Below are 15646 nucleotides of genomic sequence, written 5' to 3' on the forward strand. Positions count from 1 at the left end.
ATACCGACGAGTTCAAAGGAAAAAGAAAGCGACGAATGTATTGCATACGGTTCGGTCGCTCGTTACGGTCCGCAATCAGTTGCCAGTCGCAAGTTGGTTAACCTCTTTGCGCGTCGAGGATTTTTTATCTTAAACTGCAGCATTTTCTCAGTTTTCAGTATATTTAAATGTAACACCGGGCGAAACAAATGATAAGTTTATTGCTTCTTAATAATTTCTATCCAGTGATGATGTACCGACGAGTTCAAAGGAAAAAGAAAGCGACGAATGTATTGTTCGGTCGCTCGTTATGGTCCGCAATCAGTTGCCAAGGGGTTGACAACTGATTCTGGCTGCAAAGAGAAATATAGATAGCTCTAGGGAACAATAGGGAAAATAAACTGTAGGAGAGGATATTTAAAATTCCAGACAAATTTTGTGAAAATAATACACGTGCGATCGTATTGCCCCGACTACAAAGCGTGGATGTTTAAAGATTGTCCCAAAAATTCTCAGATTCTCGATCATGGATCCTGAAATTTCCGAAATTTCCAAATGTTCAAAACTCATAAATTCCCAAGCTTCCAAGCTTCCCTTTAAATTTCTCTAATTCTTCGTACTTCTCTGATGTTCGTACTTCCCGAGTTAATTGCAAGAAAAGTCTCGAAAAAAGAAATCTGAAAGAGAATGAAAAAATTCCAAAAAAAAATTGCCCTGAAACTTCGCTGAAAGAAGAACCGCGAGGAAAACTTTCTTCTCGCCGAACTTTCTTCTCGCGAAGGAAAAAAAAGAAAAAAAAAAAAAAAAAAAAAAAAGATAATACGCATGTGTATCAACCATACACAAGAGGAGAGAAAAAATCGTGTATGCGATTGGCTGAAAAAAAAAAAAGAAATGAACCCAGCTAAGAAAACTAATTGCTCTAGGCGCAGTTTGAAAATATAAATGGTTAAAAAAACAAAGGTGCTCTTTCTCGGTTTTTTTTTTCTTTTTCGTGCGAATGCTCCACTCGTTTGGGTTTCACTCTATTTTTGTTTTATTTATTTATTTATTTATTTTTTCTGATCTTTTCATCAGACTTGTGTACACCTGATCGTGATATCACGCATCGTCGTCGCGAGTTCTTTCAAGGATTTCACGGGGAGGGGTGGGGTTTCTGTTCACACACAGTTCCGCGCAAAAAACACGCGAAGCTCGATCTAAAGTATCTGCAAGTGTGTCTGTTGACTTTTCTTTGGCTCCAGACGTGTGTGAAATGTAAAAAAAGAAGCAAAAAGAAATACGTATACGTATATTATAGCCACAAATAGAAAAAGAAGTAAAACAGTTAGCCACAGATCAGGCTACGCTGATTTCACTCGGACGAAAACGGACTTTTCGCGGACGATTTTTCCCCGTTGTTTTCCCTTCTTTTTTTTCTTTTTTTCCTTTTCTTTTTGAACTTTCGTCTCCTCAACGGACGTGCGTGTACACCGCGAAAGAAATCGTTCCGTCCCCGTAACCCTAGTCGTTGTTTCCTTCTCCTAGTTACATAAACGTTCGTTGCTAATCGAAACGCGACAATTCGCGAAAAATTTCCCTCCAAAAATATTTGTACTCTACTCTAAGTGGCGAGAAACAAGTAAATACACCTGGCAGCTCTCGGATGCGAGATATAAATTTCAGCCGGCTTTCCGAAACGATCTCTCCTATCCTTTTCTCCTCGATAAAAACCGACGAGTCTCGAGTCTCTAAGGTTGCTGCGTAATTCTTTGTTCCCGTGCAGGTAAACTACCGCTATAATATCGTCCATCAAATGCAACAACGACTGACATACATCAATTATTTTGTGTAATCTTTGTGCATAAAAATCTTCAATGCAAAATAGTTTGGACGGAGGGAATGAAACAATTTTGCGGCCAACTTTATATAAAACACGTAACGAGTGAGATTCTCCAGACATTGACGATCCTTACGAAAGAGCTGAAACGTGTAATGCTTCACATAGCGAAACATCGAGTTTGCTGAGCAATTTGACGAGCAAAAATTACGCAGCAGCTTTGAAATGCGTATGTATTTGTTCATTCATCCCCCCTTTCGAATGATCGAGAATCCGATTTCGCGAATCCGTTCGTAAACCTCGAGTGCCTTGCGAGCTCTAACACTAGGCATTTGGCAATTTAAGGCAGTACATATATCTCAGCCCCTTAATCTATGCTAAAACCGATCCGCGCACCCTTGCATCGGTGATCGTGAACGTTAATCGTTATATATTTCGATTTGGAAGCATTCGCGAAAATCAGATCCAGGTGGTTATTGTCGTGGAATTATAAAAAAAGATAAAATGAGAAAACGGTTTCGAACGATCGAGCACATTTCAACCTCTCGCGCTGGAATTTGTTTGTCCCAAAATTGCAATATTTCCTCAGTTTGAGTATAACACAATAATAAGGCAAAACAGAGGAAAAATTTATTACTTTCCAATAATTTCTATCCAGTCGTATCGATACCGACGAGTTCAAGAAGAAAGCGACGAATTAATTATTGTATACGGTTGTTTCGGTCACTCGTTATGGTCCGCAATCAGTTGTCAGCGTAAGGGGTTAACCTCTTGTCCCAAAAATTGCAATATTTCCTCAGTTTTAAGTGTATTCGAGTATAACTCAGGCAAAACAAATAGTAAATTTATTACTTCTCAATAATTTTTATCCGGATGATATCGTGCCGACGAGTTTAAAGAGAAACACAACAAACTATTATTGTGTACGATTCGGTCACTCGTCATGGTCCGTAATCAGTTGTCAGCGCAAGGGGTTAACCTCTTGTCCCAAAAATTGCAATATTTCCTCAGCTTTAAGTGTATTCGAGTATAACTCAGGCAAAACAAATAGTAAATTTATTACTTCTCGATAATTTCTATCCGGATGATATCGTGCCGACGAGTTTAAAGACAACAAACGATTATTGTGTACGATTCGGTCACTCGTCATGGTCCGCAATCAATTGCCAGCGCAAGTGGTTCAACTTGAATTTTAAAACTACTAATGCAACTACTAATGTTTTTCTCAATATAAACGTCAAGTAATCGAACATATTTAGGTATTTGAAAGATTTTATATTTAAAGAACGACGACTCGTTCCCAATAACTCGCGAGCAGCCACGATTTTGCGAACCGTCCACTCGAGCTTCCTCTGTCTCGCAGCGATGAAAAGGCGCCTGAGAGATCGTTCGTCCACGATCACCGATCGCGCGCGAATCTTCGAAACAACGAAACCTCGCCTTGAGACGTAATACAAAAAAACCGCACCTCTAAAAACCGTACAAAAATTCGCTAAAAATTCGGCGCGAGCGTATAACGAACAAGTATAACACGCGAAGACACGCTGCTACACCACTACAGTGGACACAACGATCGTTCTCTTGTTCGACTCGTTGCTATCTTTTCCACTGTTGCTATCGCTGCAGCGAACGTCGTCGTCGAATCCCACTTACCCGCTAACGTCCCTAACTCTCACGGAATGTTGTGCACCGTTTTCAAGTGACTCACATTACAATTATTCGTTAACCGTATGTATATATATATATATATATATATATATATATATATATGTATGTATGTATGTATATGTATGGTTCGTGTTTGGTTTGCGTGTTACATATTTTGCGAAATGAAATTCGACGAGCACGGAGAACGTATTACACGAGAATCTCTCTCTCATTTCTTTTTTTTTTTTTTTTTTTTTTTTTTTTTNAACTTTCTTCTCGCGAAGGAAAAAAAAGAAAAAAAAAAAAAAAAAGAAAAAAGTGGGAAACGTGGAACAAGAGGAAAAAGAAAGGGCATTTCGCGCGTCAGATGCGTCCAAGGAGTGATTTACGAGGTTGAAAGTAGACCGGCTGGCGATTGGCAGTGGTCGCGTTGGAGGAAAGCAGCGCGGCAACCGGTGATTTTTCCTCGAGCGATATTTTTTTCCCCGTGGCTCGAAGGAAACCGGTCGTCTTTATCATCGCGACGATAAGTCGCCGCCCGCCCGCCACTTGCGCAATCATTATGCGCCGGAGAAACCGTTCCTCGTGCCATATGCAAAAAAGCGTGCTCGTTTCTTTCTCTCTTAAACAATTTTCTTCCTCTCTTTTCAAATCTACAAGACTCCTCCTTCCACCTTTTCATACAGATATTTTTAGAAATTCTCTTGTTGACATTGTTTCCTCTTGCTTTCGTTTTTTTTTTTTTTTTTTTTTTTTTTTTTATAAAGGAAGCTAGCTTAAACTCTGAGATTTGTGAAATTAGCAATGCACAATTGTAATGTAATAATATTATAATGAAATATGCAAAGAAATAAAATATAATATTGATACACTTATTTAAAAGAAACGAAATGTCCATTTTGGATGATCCAGGGTGGGAAAAAGTGTTGTTTTAAATTGCACAGTGTTTGTTTCCACCATCACTGAAAGAACCGCGGCTTTTACATTTGAATTAACGGAGAAGAGAAGGCAAAATCAAGGGGGAGAAGTGATAAAAGGTCGCGTGAAAGTGAGTCTGAGAAGTGTATACGATAGGCTGGACCATTCAAGAAGAGGGGAAATGTATATTCGGATTGGCTATGGTCCAGAGACCAATAGAAAACCGAGAAGATCACGCTTGCGTAGCATCCGATCTTTCCAAGCGTGCATCTCTCCGAGGATGGTAGATTTTTTTTTAATGAAATTAATAAAAATTAACAGAGTGACAAACGAATGCTGCTATCTATCACGTACGGGGCACTAAAACTTCAATGCTTGTAATTTAAATTTATTTAGTTACCAATTACCAATTTTACCTTTCTCAGTTATCCAATCGATCCCACTTTTACGAAATCCCCAAATTTTCTTTAAATTATCAAATCTTCAACGCTTGAAACATGATCTAAGTAAAATTTTGCTTTCGCCTCCAAAATTTTCCCTAATTTTCTCCAAACTAGCAAATTTCAAATTCAAACTTTGATTTCCCATCATTTCCAAAATGTAGGACAACATAAAAATAAAATTTTATTTATTTCACCTTCTAAATTCTTGCCAATTCTCTCTGAATCATCAAATTTTGAACTCTCCATCTTTCAAACTCCCAAAGTATGACAGAAGAGTTTCATTTACTTCATCTCCCAAATTTTCCCCAAATTCTTTCTCTAAACTATCAAACTTTCAACTCTCCATCTCCCAACATCAACTTCCAAAATACCTGAATAAAATGTCGTTCATTGTACAATTGATCTAAAATGACATCTAACAATTAAATCTCGTATAAAATTTCATATAAAAATAATGTTGAAAATCTGCGAGTCAGGAGTCTCCCTCTTTCTCTCTCTGAGAGAAAGACGGTCAAGGAGGAGGAACCGGAACTGGAAGAACAAAGACCAGAGGCGGACGAGAGGCCAAGATCCGGAGGTCATAGGTTTCGTATACCTGCACGTTCCAACGGGACGTTTCGTCCCGCTACCTGTTCGATCGGGAGAAACGTGCGTGTGGAAAACTGGATTCCCCGAGGGATGAGGGACGGGACAATCCCCGCGCAAAGGGGAGACAATCCAGTGTCAGGTACGCAGGTCAGAAGAGACCCCAAGGGTGAAACGTCCTGGGTCACGCAGGTACATAACCCCTTCACGGGCCCATTTAATGCTCTCATTTCGCGCCAACCCTTCCCTCCACTCGCATGGAAAAAGAAAAATCTCTGATAAAATATATAGAGCAGCTCGCTTCGTTGACCGGATGTCCCGATTGGTGGATTCTCCGTTCGTGCAGACGAAAGAGACAGGAAAAAATCAAACGCAAGTTTGCGCCGGTAGTGGAGGCCCGACATTTGGCGAGTTTGAAGGTTAGAAACCGTTTTCGTTGAAGGAAGAGGATGGACGATGGGGTGGAGAGAACCGTTGGACGTTTGCGGAGGAATAAGGAAGAGTGGATCTAGTGGATCGACGCGGTGTGTGCTCTCTTTGGTGACAAGGGTTGATCGATGACAACTGGTTTCTGATCTCGGCGTAATTTCTCGCCGATTAATTCGGAGAGACCAACTTGGGCGTTGTATATTGGCGAGTGAGAATTATGAAAACAGCGAGTATCTAAATGCCATGGTAACTATACTTTGAATGCTTTACAAAAGAGTTTTCAATGTTTGCGCTGGCAATTGAACTGCGGACCGTAACGAGCGGCCAAACCGTATACAATAATTCGTCGCTTTCTGTTTTTGTGCACGTCGGAATGACATCACCGGATAGAAATTACTGAGAAGTAGTAAATTTATTATTTATTTTGCCCATCTTGTTTTACTTAAATATACTTAAATATACCTGAGAGAATATTACTATGGTCCAAGTATACAATTGAAAAGTGTTTAATAGAAAATTGTTTACGCAGCGAGTATCTAAATGCCATGGAAACTATACTTTGAATGATTTATAAAAGAGTTTTCAATGTTTGCGCTGGCAACTGACTGCGGACCGTAACGAGCGGCCAAACCGTATACAATAATTCGTCACTTTCTTGTTTGAACACGTCGGAATGACATCACCGGATAGAAATTATTGAGAAGTAGTAAATTTATTATATTTGTTTCGCCCATCTTCTTTTACTTAAATATACTTAAATGCCATGGAAACTATACTTTGAATGATTTATAAAAGAGTTTTCAATGTTTGCGCTGGCAACTGACTGCGGACCGTAACGAGCGGCCAAACCGTATACAGTAATTCGTCGCTTTCTGTTTGAGCACGTCGGAATGACATCACCGGATAGAAATTGAGAAGTAGTAAATTTATTATTTAATTTGCCCATCTTGTTTTAATTAAATATACTTAAAACTGAGAAAATATTACGATTTTGGAACAAAATCTCGATTCGCGACACGTCATTTCATCGCCAAGAGGTTAATACTCGTGAATAACAAACGCAACTTAGAAATTATACAATTTCACTGATTAAGTAGAAAATAAATATGTCGAAATAAGAGAGACAATTAATAACAACGTTTCAGAGACGGTCTTCGACGCAAATTCGTTACGAAGAGTATGAATAAATCACGAATGAGAAAATGAACGAGGCACGGTACTGACACTTGACAATGATAAATAAGATTCCATCCTGAATTTCCATTCTCGGGCAATGTGTATTCGAATAAAGTTAACGAAATGAACATGTGACTTTTTATGCAGGAAAATATCTTCGAAATGATGATGAAGTGCTACTGTCATTCTAAAAAAAAGAGGCCGATAACGACTTCGTTGAAGCAAGGTTTGTTGCAAAGGCAGCATTAGTCATGCTGCGCTGTGGTAAATAAATAGAGATAAAAGTAACGGTTGCAAACGAACGACGTACAGTAGCATAACTTGTTGCAATAAAAAAGAAAAAAAATATCCACCGATTTCTCGTTCTCGAAGATGAAAAATTTTTACATTCGCTTTCGAAAAATTTTTACAACAGTACTTGCCTATTCATCGATCTTTCATTCTCAATAGCTATCAAACGCGTAAGCATGCATCACAGTTCAAATTAATTGATTGTCAATTCTTTTCATTAAATTTTAACAATTATTCATATGTCAGAAATATGATGATAATTGTTAGGTGAATATATTAAAATGTAATAATTATTAGCACATTGTTGGTAATAATAATTTTACAATTATTATTGACAAAGATATATATTGTAATATTTAACAATTATTATGTTGTATTGTAATATATATTATGTTACGCAAATAGTTACTAAAATATATAAATATGTCAGAAACATGTTATAAATTTTATAATTTTAAAATACGTGTTGTATACAGTAATGTTTATATAATATCTATAAAAATGGTAAAATGTCTGAAATCTTGTTTTTCTTCTTTTTTTTTTAATTTTTTGTTAAAGTAGATGCTTTGGAGAATTACAGATTCAACTTCTAAAGTTTCTACCAAGTATATCTATTGAATAATGTAGAGAATATGACGGTATAGTGCTTCTGATAAGAGGCGATAAACTTTTACTGACGTGCCTGGTTAAATTTCAAGGCTCCTCACGAAACGCGTGCAATTCTTTGAGAAAAACTCGCTCGACGTTCCGTCGATCTTCTTTCAGTATTGGTTCCTCAAATATTCAACATTTGAAATCACGAAACAGTTACAACTGTTAAATACTCGAGTATCGAAATTCTTCAATTTTCAGAGATTGGCTTCTCAAATTCTTAATTCTTCCTTGAGATTCGAGTATCAAGTGTTGATATTTTTGAATATTCAAATTTTCAAATCTCGATCCTCGAATTCTGAAGGATACTAATACAAGTTTTCAACGAATTTTCAAATGTTCAAATTCTCAATTATTGCGACGTTAAAACTTCCAAATATATCGAAACGTGTAAATATCAAATTGTCGAGGAAAAACTCCCAAATTTCCAAATTTTTCAGCTTGCATACTTCTTCGTCAAACTCGATACGACATTCTCTAAACCTAACTAAAAAAAATCTCCAGTCTACAGAAACAAAGCCACCTAATTACTCTAAAAATCGCCGACAACTCGCAAAAATCCAACGTAAATGAAAAGTATCAGCTAGTCCGTGAAACCCTCCAACGGAAATTCACCAGTTCCATCGATCAAATCCAACCTCTTCCCTCCACTCTCCAACTATCTGCGATTTCCAAGCTGCGCGCAGACCGCGTGTCCGTTGCTCCACATAAAATCGACTCGCCATAAAAAAAATCCCAACGGCCAGAAACTCCAACAGCCAATCCAACGTTCGTCCTTAAACTATCGAACTGACCTGCATCGTCCATTCCTTAACCTCTGGAAACAAACTGTGAAAAGTGGGGGGCACACAGAGGGAGAAAGAGAGAGAGATTCGTTGCTCTAGTTAGCCAAAATAGTCTGACCTCGCGTTGGATGGAAGAGAGGAAAAGACGAGAGAAAACCGAAAGACAACGTTAATGTATAAATCGTCGGCCGAGAGGTTTTTTCGTCCAGGTGCAGGGATATATCCCTTAACGGTTCGTCACATTAGCGTCCTCGCTACGTTTCCCATCATACGCGGCTAGCTGGACAGAGGAAGGTCACCTGTGGCTAACGGATTTTTTCGGCCTAATTTAAATAAGTTCCACGCGGTATCACGAAACGTAACACTCGCACAGCGGCGTGCAACGCCGGCAGTGGGGACGTCCAGGTAAAATTCGATGACCGCGCCAAGGTCTGCCCCCGGTGAAGGCAGAAATCGCCTCCTCCAGGTAGGCCAGAGAGTCCGTCCGTGGGGAAATCATGGGAATTCACGGCGGCTGACCATTCGTATAGGTCAGTCGCCGCGTCTGGAGAGTATTAGAATATCATCAACCCTTTCTGCGTTTGATATGTACGCACGTGTATTATCCGGCGGCCTTCCACTTCACTCCGAAGATTCTCGGGCCTTCGTTCTCGGTTTTCATTCTTCCTCGGGGTTGAGGGATTTGTTTAGGGTGGATCGTGCGTAGCCAGGCAGGATGAAGCTGATATGACCACGGTCCAGGGGATGAATCCAGTGGGAAACTGGGGTCAGTTGGTCGGTTTCACGTGTGAGAACGGGGATTCCGGATGGTTTGCTGTTCACGCGATGACGAGATTCTGCGCGAATTTGCATTTTTGGGAATACTTTATTGAAATGGATATTTCTTTGGTCACTGAACATTGTACGCTTCGTTTTTTCTAATTGGAGTCAGTCGTTGGGTTTCACGTGTGAGAGACAGAGAGAGAGAGAAAATTTCCGTCTTTGGGACAATACTGTTTGAAAAGTGGTCTCCAAATGGGAATTTCTTTAATCATTGAACATTGTAGGTTTTATTTTTTTATCTAATTGGCGCCAGTTGTTGGGTTTCACGTGCGAGAGAGATAGAAAATTCTCGTCTTTGGGACAATACTGTTTGAAAAGTGATCTCCAAATGGGAATTTCTTTTAATCACCGATTATTACATACTTTGTATGAACTGTTTAAAAACTATACTGATCAACTCCACTTTTAATTTCATTACATAAATACAAGATTATTATTGTTAAGATAATCATTACATCATTATTATATGATAATTATTATTATACTACTATATTATTATTGTTGATATTATCATATATCAATAGATAATGATGCATGATATCATTACATCATTATTATATTTCGTGTTATTATATCATTATTATGTTAATATCATTATATATTATTATATAATTATATAATATATAATATAGATTATTATATTGTATGTAATTATTATTGTTATCAATAATATCAATAGCACACAGATGAAAAGCGTTTTGAAGGAAAAGAAAATATTCAGGCCGCGTTAACAGGTAAGCTACCCCGGTATCGTGTCTCTTTACTAAGGTATACCAACTCGTCGTCGTCGGTTTGAGCTTGCAGAACTACTGATACATCGCGATTAACATAAATTTACAGACGGAACGTCCGGTGTACTGCCCTGCGACTGCCTATCAGCGTGGTAACTGTCTGCTTTGCATACGCTTAATCCTTAAGCGTTATTTATTTCTATAGATGCATCGTAGCTCGTTTAACAACCGAAAGAGAGAGAGAGAGAGAGATCTATTTGCATAATGAATATTATATAATATTATGTACGTGTATTGCTTGTGTAATATTTCTATATCGATCTATATGATATATATGTTTACCGTGCGAACAGATTTTAATTTGATAAAATTAAATTTATTTCCTTCGATTCGACAAACGAGTCTCTGTGTGCTTTCGCGCATGAAAATAAATAAAAACGCGAGATTATTTTAATTTTACCCAATTGAAAATCTGATATCGCGTGGAAACGATATAATTAACATCTTTAAATTAACATCTTTTCACGGAAAATTTTAGTTTCATTTTTATTGAAACACTTTGCATTCTAATTAATTTTCTCCACGATTTCTTAATAAATCTTCTATTTACGAAATTGCAGTTCCAAAACCAGAACGTAGTACACTGAATTTTTTTTTTGGAAGTTTTCCGTTCTGTACAATTTCTTAATAACGCTACCAATGTTCTCTGTTTCAAAAAAAAATTTCATGTTATCCTAATTCTTCCAACTGAGACTGAATTTCACCTGAAATTTTATCAACATCCAGCATAAAGAGAAGACCGAGCGAGGATCAGACAGCAATTGATTACGAAATGCTTCAACTTATTCAGATTTCATAAAGTATGAAACAAATCCGTGGGATTTCCTTTCGTTAGAAAACATTCAGTTCGCTGGATAATGTAAATCGATTAAAAACAATTGCGAATTAAACGTTGTGTTCCAACAGCTTCGCTATTAAACTATTAGATATAGTACATACTGATTAATACACGCCGCTATACATTCTCTAAATATTTATCGCGAGAGCTGCGTACACTTTGCACTTGTGAAACGTGATAAATTGCAGAATAATTATACAATATATAATAATGTACAGGGTGTTCATCGCGCAGTTTTCTCTTAAACCATTTTCTGATGATTAATCTTGAAATCTCAAGTGTCAAATTATGAAAAGCTTACGTTGTTTCGATGGCGAATAGTTAGAGAGATAATCGATCGATTAGCTTCATATGGTACATTCTGTATGTAATAATATCGTAGAATAATAATAATTAATTCAGGAATTAATAAAATTCGCATCCCACGTCCTTGAAATCTTTCTCTCATTGAATTTACAAACGATCCCAATTCAATCAATCGAATAATTACGACAATGTAATTTCAATAATTAGTAAAAATTCTTCGTTTAAACCGCGAGCTTTCTTCGAAACTAAATCAAAATTTGGGTCCTAAGTCAATGGAGAGGAGAGAGAGGGAGAGATCTAAATTTTCACGACTGACTGTACGCAAAAGTCGAATCAACGTGACAACACACACACACACACACACATACACACACACAGAGCGGGTGACGTCCGGACAGCCACAATCAGTGGCAAGAAGTTAGAGCATCCTCCTGACCTGAGGATCAATGAATGATCGATATCGAGCCATCGGCGGCACGATCCATATTCATGGCGGATTCCAATGAGCTGGCCGACAGCTCGAGGGGGAAAAAATAAAGGGAAAGAGAGAAGCAGAGGATTAAAAGTGAGAAAGAGAGAAGGTTGGCACGGACACACGTCTTTTCTTCGTTTAGCCTCGAGCATCGGCCCGGCCGCCGCTTATTTGCGTGAATGTAACGATGATGTTGCGCGTACCGAAGCGGGGTCGCAGGTCGTTGCAAACAATCCCGGCGTGTGGGAACTCGACTGTCAGAAAAAAACCGACTGCCGTTCGCCTCGGAGGAGAGGAGAGGAGAGGAGAGGAAGAAGAAGAAGAAAAAATAAAAGGCAGAAAACGAGATCGCGATCAGAAGCTTGCGGGGGATGATTGCTTCCGAGAATAATTCGCGGTCGTTCAGGTTGTACGCCTGGCAACCCTTGAAAACGACCGAGTACGGACCTCCTTCTCACAATTTTGTTAGAAAAATTACCAACTCGCAGAGAGAGAGAGCGACTCTCATGATCATCTACGGCTGTTATTTGAAAATTACCCGAGTTTGTAACTATCGTTCTACACTTACGTTACCGCTAACATTACCGAGTTATAGGCTCGTTCTACGCTGTTGCAGTTTGCAACTCTAGCGTCTATACTAAACGAGCTTTTAAATAAAAAAGACACCTACTCGATCAGGAACGAAGCTACTTTCTTCTCGTGCGATATAGTCTTGTTAACGTTAGATTTATTATTTGCGATTTTATTGAGGATCGGTGGCCTTCTGCGCAACCAATTATGCTTGGTCCAGTTAGAGTGGATTACGAAATACAAGGGTGATTTAATTTGAACTGTGATGACAAATGTAGCGACAGTTACGTACTTAGTTCATTTCCTTTATGCGACCGTTGCGTCAAATATTTGTGCGTCAGTCGAGTCTTTTAATAGCAAGAAACGTATTGTTCGATTATAATTGAAGATTAAAGAGTACCGTGCAGATTAATTATTGATTTGATACGTATAATCTTGTCATTCGGTGTCAAACTTTTAGATTTTTGGTAATTTTAAGTAACGCTTTAAAAAAACGATAAATATCACTATTGCTTCATTTCTGTGGCCTGACTAGAGTACATATTTCACAAGACAATATTCTTCCTCAATCTTAATGGGTTGATAATATTTAAATTGACGAAAAAAGAGAAAACGGAAACATTTTTTTTGTGTTTGTACATAGATGGATTGGAAAATAATGTTGCTATAAAAACTCTATAATTTCCTATATTATGAAAAATTTCCAATGTTTTAAGCTTTCATAACTTCGTGAAAAACAATAGGATAAATTTCAAAGAATCGTTTTAAAGAGATTCAGTTACAAAAAAAAAAAATTTTTCAGTGTCTATAGCAACGCGTGAAATTGTGAAAAGTATTTTTATTTATTCTCGTTAAAATGACGTGAAGATATTTTCGAAAAAGCTTCACTACAAAAGCTTCGCGTTTAACCTGAACTAATAAATAAGCAAATGACTTTAGATATTTAAAATTTGACTAAATTAAATTTGAATGAAGTTCGATTTGAAAGTGGCGTGGAAATATTTTGAAAAATCAGGTAGTTAAAATTTGGTAGACGAACCTTCGAAATCGATTAATCTCATTTCCCAGAAAAATTATCAGTAGACCACGAATTTTAGTAAATTCGAAGACGCAAAGTACATCCACGCAATAACAATGAAATATAGATAAAACAGTTGGCTACTTAAACTCCATTTTCTTAATTGCAGTAGAGAAGTCCTGTTTTTCAAATATCTTAATGTTCGGACATTAGCAGAATAATTTACTGGTAACTAGAAGATCATCTGCCAGCCAATACGAGACATTTAGATATTGAGATATTCGAAACAAAAAAAAAAATAGCAGGTCTGTTGCATGCAGATACATAAAACGTTAATTTCACGATAATGGCGGGCATGAAGCAACACGTGCCACCTTGAGACAGAAAAGTGTCCCTATTACTCACCGTGGTTTCTGCATCGAACCACTCGCGCTGCAACTAGTAAATATCCGTTCTATCACATCATTGTCACCGCGTTTCAACCGGTAATCGGCTCTAAAGTCGACGGAAAATTCGCTAGCTCCTTCGGCCGGCTACGTTTGCATAATAGTAATTAGCGTAATTAGCGACGATAACGAGGGACGTTAATGCCTTCGTTCCTCTTCTCTTCTTCTTTTCTCCCCTCTATCTTCTTTCTTTTTCCTTTTCTTCTTTTTTTGTTTCGTTTTTTGCTTCGAGCGTTTGTTGCAGATATTTTCTGAGGCGAAAACAGGAATCAAACAGCGGCGATACGCCCGGCTAATGCCGGTCATTGGTTATATTTGGCATATCTAGAGCTAGAAAACGCGTGACTCATCGCCGCGTATCTGTCGGCGAGCAGGTGGCGACGAGAATTCGCTTGCTCTCCGCGCCAGAGCGTTGGAAAATCGTGGAAGAATTGGCTTCGAACTGAACTTTGGAGATTCCGATCGTTCGAGCATTTATTCTTGTCCCGTTGGGCCATTTTTTTTTTTTTTTTTTTAAGTAGATACGTACGATGTTTAATTGAAACGGAACCAACTTCATTTTAGACCGCAAAATCTGATCGTTCGAACTTGTTTCAGAAAAAAAAATGATGACTCGAAAGGGATATGTTCTATAATATCTGCCATTATTAAAACTATCAGAATGGCCAAAATGATCAATTCGTAATTTTGTACATCTGATTTACTGTCGGCCAGATAACATCTCTCGAGGTAATAAGAAACTCAACAAGGTAAGGTACGGTAGGTATCATTACTTGCATTGACGAGCATAAGCTACCGAAATGACCAAAACTTGCCAGAAAACATTCTTTTGAAACTTGTTGAACTACGCAGGTACTATTATTGCTAACTGGTAGGAATAATGTAGCTATTATTTGTACACCTTGTATTGACGAGCATAAACTACCAGAATGGCCAAAATGACCAATTTTGTACGTTTGATTTACTACTTGCCAGAAAACACTTTTCGAAACTCATTGAACTGTGTAAATATTATTGCTGGTAATCAAGTGGAATCAGTGCAGGTGTACTTCTACCGACGAGCATAAACTACCAGAACGACCAAAATGACCAATTTTGTACATTTGATTTACTACTTGCCAGAAAACTTTTCGAAACTCATTGAACTATGTAAATATTATTCTTGGTAATCAAGTTGAATCAGTGCAGGTGCACCTCTACCGACGAGCATAAACTACCAGGATGGCCAAAGTGATCAACTCGAAATTTCGTACACCAGGGAACGTTTCTCGAAACAATAAGAAACTTCTTAAACTACTGGAATGTTTAACCTCTTGCGCTGGCAACTGATTGCGGACCATAACGAGCGACCGAACCGTATACAATACATTCGTCGCTTTCTTTTTTCTTTGAACTCGTCGGTACATCATCACTGGATAGAAATTAATAAGAGGCAATAAACTTATCATTTGTTTCGCCCGGTGTTACATTTAAATATACTGAAAACTGAGAAAATGCTGCAGTTTAGGATAAAAAATCCTCGACGCGCAAAGAGGTTAACCACTTGCGACTGGCAACTGATTGCGGACCATAACGAGCGACCGAACCGTATGCAATTCATTCGTCGCTTTCTTTTTCCTTTGAACTCGTCGGTACATCATCACTGGATAGAAATTATTAA

The 15646-nt window shown here is 38.0% G+C and overlaps 1 long non-coding RNA gene across 2 annotated transcripts in view; it reads right to left on the minus strand.

Moving 5' to 3' along the window:
- Positions 1–1030: 1030 nt before the first annotated feature.
- Positions 1031–15646, minus strand: part of LOC122537224 — an 18591-nt gene continuing 3975 nt past the window's right edge. Inside the window, exons 2-4 of one of the 2 annotated variants that reach the window (XR_006308581.1) lie at positions 8590–8596; positions 3715–3720; positions 1031–1680 (exon numbers count right to left, since the gene is read on the minus strand). This is a non-coding gene — a long non-coding RNA (uncharacterized LOC122537224). The remainder of the gene's footprint in view (positions 1681–3714; positions 3721–8589; positions 8597–15646) is intronic. The other variant, XR_006308580.1, reaches the window with a different exon arrangement.

Source organism: Frieseomelitta varia, unplaced genomic scaffold, assembly GCF_011392965.1.
Source record: "Frieseomelitta varia isolate USP_RPSP 00005682 unplaced genomic scaffold, Fvar_1.2 scaffold_894, whole genome shotgun sequence".
NCBI classification, from domain to species: Eukaryota; Metazoa; Arthropoda; class Insecta; order Hymenoptera; family Apidae; genus Frieseomelitta; species Frieseomelitta varia.